We start from the raw sequence: 6000 nt of genomic DNA on the forward strand, positions 1-6000 counted from the left end.
GCATTTCTTCTGCAGCAAAACCGCAACGGAAAAACCGCAGCAAATCCGCCCTGTGTGAACCCAGCCTAATACTTATAAGATACCAACAACTTGATGATTATATTTCTTCCTGCTTTCTCTTACTCTGTACTTTGCCATTAATCCCATGCTGTAAATTCCACTCATTTCAATGGATTCATTCAGAGCTGCATGTCATATCTTCGTGCGTATTAAGCACACCCATTGAAATCAATGAGCGCACATAAATACACAGGAAACCTACATATCCAAGCGCAAAATCTTTTCTTTTTTACGCACATAAAAACGTTTATCTGCGTAAAAAGAGTGCCAATACGCTGTTGACTTTCGTTTTACTGTCTATATTGGCCGGTGAATACACTGCATATTCGTGGACCGAAATGCTCATATGCCTGTGTGAATGCACCCCAAGGCCATTTTCATACGGGCGATATTCCTACGTTGTGAGACGCACAAATATGATCCCCATTCTTGTGAATAGGGGTCATACACGAGCAATTTTTTTCCCGCAGTGCGATGCAGGAAGGCAATCACGGCACGTCCTATCCTTGGGCGTGCCCTCGCATCGCATCTCCCATAGACTTCAGTGGGGCTAGCAGCAGCGTCGCACCACATGCTAGGTGCATGCGATGAGACGCAAGATTTCCCTATTAAGAACAATGGGAGAAACGCTGCGATCCTCCACCGCGGCAGAGGATCACTACTGCCCCAAAGTGATGCAAGGCAGTTTTGATATAAAAACGCCTCACATCTGCAGGGGGGGGGGGGGGGGGGGAAACCATGTTTGCGATTGTGGTATCAGGCATTGATATCACATGATACACAGCCCGATAATATTGCACTCGCCAGTGTGAAGTTAGTCATTGTGACTGAGATTTAGGCTAACTTGAAGAGAAGGACTGCAGGAATAACTAAAGGTAATGCTAGTAGATTTATACATACTGCAGGACTAGTTACATGATGAAACAACTTCACTGGAGTGGCCCTTTAACATCTTAAAACTGTTCATATTGGTGAGAATCTCATCTTTAAGCTATGGAATTTAACTGCGCAAAAATTAGACTTGCAGTGCAAATTTTTAAATCCATTGTATGTTCTTTTCTGCTGCGGATTTTCACAAATTTCTCTAATTTCAAGATAGAAATACGTCAGCAGATTTTTTTTTCATTCCGCGTAGAACTGGCTTTCACACGACCGAGAAAACCACACGATATTTGTACATTGCAAGACGCATGAATATGAAGCACATTCTTTTGAAAGAAGTCAGAAACACATGCGATTTTTTCCTGCATCGCGGTGAGGGGAAAAAAAATATCATGGCATGGCCTATCTTTGGCCACTCCTTCGGAACGCCTCACCCATTGTTTGCAATGGGGACAGGAAGAACATTGCGCGTGAGAGCGATGCAAGGTTTCCCATTCAAACGAATGGAAAACACTTGCCAATCCTCACTACTTCCCTGAAGCGATACGTTTATGACACAAAAATGCCCAGCATCTGCAGGGAAATCGCACGTTCCCAAGTGCGATATCGGGCCAAGTTTCACAGGCAGATATCATGCTTGTCCGTGTGAAATGAGTCTCAGGGCGCATTCACATCTGCGGCTGAGGTTCCATTCGGAGCCTCCAAAGACTTCTGTTTACACATTGACAAAATAGCACAGTATGCAGCGCCATTTCCTCCTGGAAAATGTCAGCGAGCATAACCGAATCCAGATGGACCCCATAATATTCAATGGGGTTTGGTCAGGGATCTTTGGGCCTGGCATTTTCCAGTGTTCAGCTCCTAGGATGGAGTCAAGCAATGGCAATGAGAAGTAGCTCTGAAAGATTTGTTTAGAAACGGAAAACGAAGCAGATTTTTCCATATGGATTCAGCCTCTAAAAACCAAGGCAGAAATCCGCAGCTCTGCTATGGGTAATCTATGTATGGAATTCCCAATACAGACAGGGCACAGAATCTGCGTCAAGAAGTGACAGGTTACTTTTTTTCCCTGCATGCAGATTTACCTGCTCCCATAGAGAAAAAAGGGCGATTCTTCAACAGAATCACCCAAAAATAGGACATATTGCAATTTTTCTCTTGCATTGCTGTGAGCAACAAATCACACATGTAAATGAACCCATCAAAAATAGATGGTTCTTCTTGTGCTTCTTACAACACATACAGGAAAATCACCCGTGTAGGTTTTTTTTTTTTTTTTAAGGGTACAAGGGTAAATATACCCAAATTTATTATGCATTGGACAACTCCTATATGAAGTTTTGGTAGAGACCCAATGCTCATTAACTGAACTTCACGGCCATATGCCTAGTTTAGACAGAATAATTTGTTCAGAAGATTGTTCAAACGAACTAAACGAGAATTGTAATGTTCTCGTTCATTTTCAGCTGGCATAAAATGCTGCACCGGCTCGTGAAACAGTGTTTTACATTGGAATGTGAAACACTGAACGCTAAATGCCTGAGGACTCCAGCTTGTTCCGCCAAGCAGAGAGAATCGTGAGATTCTCGGCCCGTGTAAAAGGTGTAACTACTGGGGAAAGGTTTACAGCTGGAGCATCGCTCTGCAGTGTTTTCCCCTTCTGCATACAGAGCGTGTCCCGAGCGGGTAGTGAATACAATTTACTAAACTCATTCCCATGCTGTAGTGGGTAACAGCAAAGTTTTTCCTAACTAAAGTAACCACTACAGTCAGGTCCATGAATAAACTATTAGATGTTCACACAGAAAGTCCGCTGAAGATTTCATCCCCTCATATGAAGAGGTGAAATCCACATAATAAATTGACATACAATGAGGATTGAAAGGAACCAGTCATCTGCTTAATGCACCATAAACTAAGTTACGGTACTGTTATAGGGAAGGCCCAGGCAGCCGGTTAATGTATCTTTATACTCACCCCATTCCTGGTTTCTGTGGTTCTCGGTTATGAAAATCGCATGCCAATCTGACCCTTTTCAGAGTCCCGCACGCACCTCAACTGCTGGAACCAGGTCATGGGCGAGTATAAAAAAAAAAAATAAAATACACCCCGTGGCTCCCTGTCACCTCACCTAACAGCAGCATAATTTAGTTAATGGTGTTTTAGGCAAGTAACAGGTTCCCTTGGGTAAGTACTTCTGCCTTAAAAAAAAATTTAATAAAAATGTAACAGTGCTGGATCCATTTTTAAAAACATGCATTATAACTGGACAAAGGTGGTTACTCAGTAGTAAGCTATTGCCGATTTACCCTTAGAATAGTTGGGGGTCTGCTGCCTGGGATCCCCCACTAATTAGCTGGGCCAATGCGCTCATGCACTGAGCTGATTTCTGGCGGAAGAAGTCAGCTCCATTCTCACTGCAGTGGCCTGGCTTGGTATTACAGAAAAGGTTTCCACTGAAATGAATGGGTGTAATACTGAATCTAGCCACTGCAGTGGGAACAGAGCTGTCCGCTTCCTGCAGAAACTAGCCAAGTGCATGAATGTTTCAACCCAGAGAACAGCTGATCAGTGGAGATCCTGGACAACAAAACCCAGCTGATCTATTGATGGCCTTTTCTAAAGGACAGACCATCAATAGTTTACAACCAGACAACCCCTTTAAGGATACATTCACACGCAGCAGAAACGTTGTGGATTTTCCGCAGCAAAAAATGTGCATTTCCATTATGGTGCGCATTTTGAAGTTGTTTTTGATGCGTAAATGCTGCACATTTTCTGTTGCAGACAATCCACATTTCCACTTTGTAGAAACGTACCCCAAGGTCCCCCTTCAATCCCATTTTTACATTGTGGTCAACTAGTGATGGAATTTAATGGAAAATGTTATGTTTATTTTACATTAAGGCCCCCTGTCCATGGCCGTGATTTCACAAGCGGTAAATCGTCAGCAAATCACGCCATCTGAAGCTTTCCATAGCATTGCCATGGAAAGCGCCGGCCCCGTGTCTACGAGTAGAGAATTACTGTGATTCTCCGCTCACGGCCGGCAATTCTCCGCGGTTACCTGTCAGATAGGCTGACCTGCAGAGAATCGTCTGCCGGCTCCTGCGATTCGCCACGGGATACTGCAACGCCCGTGGGCAGGGCGCCTTAGTGGATCACTTTTTTTTAAATGAGTATGCGCAAGAAAAAAAAAAAATTGAAAACAAAGGCAATAAGAACAGATCACTAAAGTTGGGTATAAACATAGCAAAACAGAAACGGATTTTAAAGAAGAAAAATATCTTTTTCTAACAAAACATCAAATAATTCTGTATTACAAAAATAAATAATTTTTTTAAATACATTTCCCCACACCCCCGTCTTATGTTTATTTTTTTTCGCCATTTATGTCATTTAAAAAAAAACAAAAAAAACATCCGTTAAGAGCTGATGTGAACGATCTTTTACCCCAGTCTAACGGTTTTCAGATCCGCTCACTAGCGCCGAGCGCACTAATTCTACGCGCTCCGGGAAGTGTCAGGTTTAGCCTCCGCTGCCTTGTGGCTGTCAGCAGCAGCCTGTACTCCGCAGATGGATTTGTGGCTCAGCAGAAGGTAAGCTGACACTTCCACCGGATCGTCAGTTGTAACAATGGAAGCCATTATAATCCAGAGAACTGCTTAACTAGCAATCCCTAAACATGTCACTAAAAGAAAGGTTCATCTGACAGTCACGGATGGGGATCAATAACAAAAAAAAATGGCCGCAGATAAGGGGGTGACGGGGGTGGAGTAAGAGGAGGGAGAGAGATGCAAGGGAGGAGGGGGGTTCATTTCGCCTGAAGTTTCCCGACTCACGACCCTGGCACGGCCGTCATCCGCCGCACGGAGGGGAGCAGCCGGATTACAGCGCCGCTCCCGCAGCTGCAGGCCGCTGGTGGCGCAGTGGGATTTCCACTCGATCGCTATCCGCCCACTGCTGCAAGGCTTTAGGCCCAGCTCAGCGCCCATAGAAGGGGCCGAGGCCTGCGCCTCTCGCCCATCGCGCACCCTCCCTCCCCCGCAGCGTTGCTGCTGTTATTGCGCAGTCGGAAATACAAGACTCACCTGCCGCCGCCGGAGGAGGAAAAAAGCGTTGGAGACTGCGGAGGAGAGGCGGCCGCCTCTCAGGCGGTGGGGACGAGCAGCAGCAGCGTCTTTCGGCACTGAACAGACGGTCTCGTCATTCCCCTTCCCCCCAACCCCCACGGGGGACACGAAGAAAGCACAGCGGGCCGCTGCGGCGGTCACACGGCGGCGAACGAAGAGGGGGAAGGGTCTATGAATGAGATGTCACTGAGGGGAGAGCGCCGGGCGGCCGGGGAGAGTCAGCCTGGGACTGAGCTCGTAACACCCCCCTCTCTGACACAGCCTCCTGAACGCGCTGCGTGAACGAGCTCTGCGCTGGGAGCGCTCCCGGCTACGTCATCAGCAGCTTTCCCGCCCATTCCTCGCCTAGATGCCCGGATGTAACGAAGCGGGCCAGAGCCGGGTGACGTCATTTTAGTCGTTGACGCCGCTGTAATGTCCCGGCCTGTGGTGAAGCACTCAACCCAAGGCTGGATGTGTGGTCTCATACCAGCTGGACAGCCATTGGTGGCCACTTGTGGTGTAATACAGCCCAAATCTAGTCAAAAGGGCTGGTAATACGTTGCATGGTGGCAAATTGTGTTGCAGTATAGTTATGGTGCCCATGTACCAGTGCCATATGATGGTAAAATAAAGTGCATGAGAAGTAGTACGACACAATAACACCACACCATGCACAAATAATAAAACTGACCACATAAGGGAGCGTTCACACAGCATTATCGTACACTGTGACTGAAAACAGCGCTGTGACAGAATCCCCTCACAAAAATGAGGAGCCATTTACTTCTATGATGAACCAGACACCTTGGGTGTCCGTCTTACAAGGTCCCCTATGGAATCACATAAGGGGGTACAATAACACTCCCTAAGGCCGGCTTCACACGGGCGATAAAATCACACAAGATTTGTGCATTGCAAGACGTACAAATATAATCCCGTTATG

The 6000-nt window shown here is 46.3% G+C and overlaps 1 protein-coding gene across 1 annotated transcript in view; it reads right to left on the reverse strand.

The window, feature by feature from the left end:
• The window catches only part of PPM1A (protein phosphatase, Mg2+/Mn2+ dependent 1A), a 43223-nt gene extending 37871 nt beyond the window's left edge, over positions 1–5352 (reverse strand). Inside the window, exon 1 of the mRNA XM_066608210.1 lies at positions 5034–5352. The gene's annotated coding sequence lies outside the window, so the exon portion shown is untranslated. The remainder of the gene's footprint in view (positions 1–5033) is intronic.
• Positions 5353–6000: the final 648 nt, after the last annotated feature.

The sequence above is a fragment of the Eleutherodactylus coqui genome, chromosome 6, assembly GCF_035609145.1.
Source record: "Eleutherodactylus coqui strain aEleCoq1 chromosome 6, aEleCoq1.hap1, whole genome shotgun sequence".
In the NCBI taxonomy this organism is placed as follows: domain Eukaryota; kingdom Metazoa; phylum Chordata; class Amphibia; order Anura; family Eleutherodactylidae; genus Eleutherodactylus; species Eleutherodactylus coqui.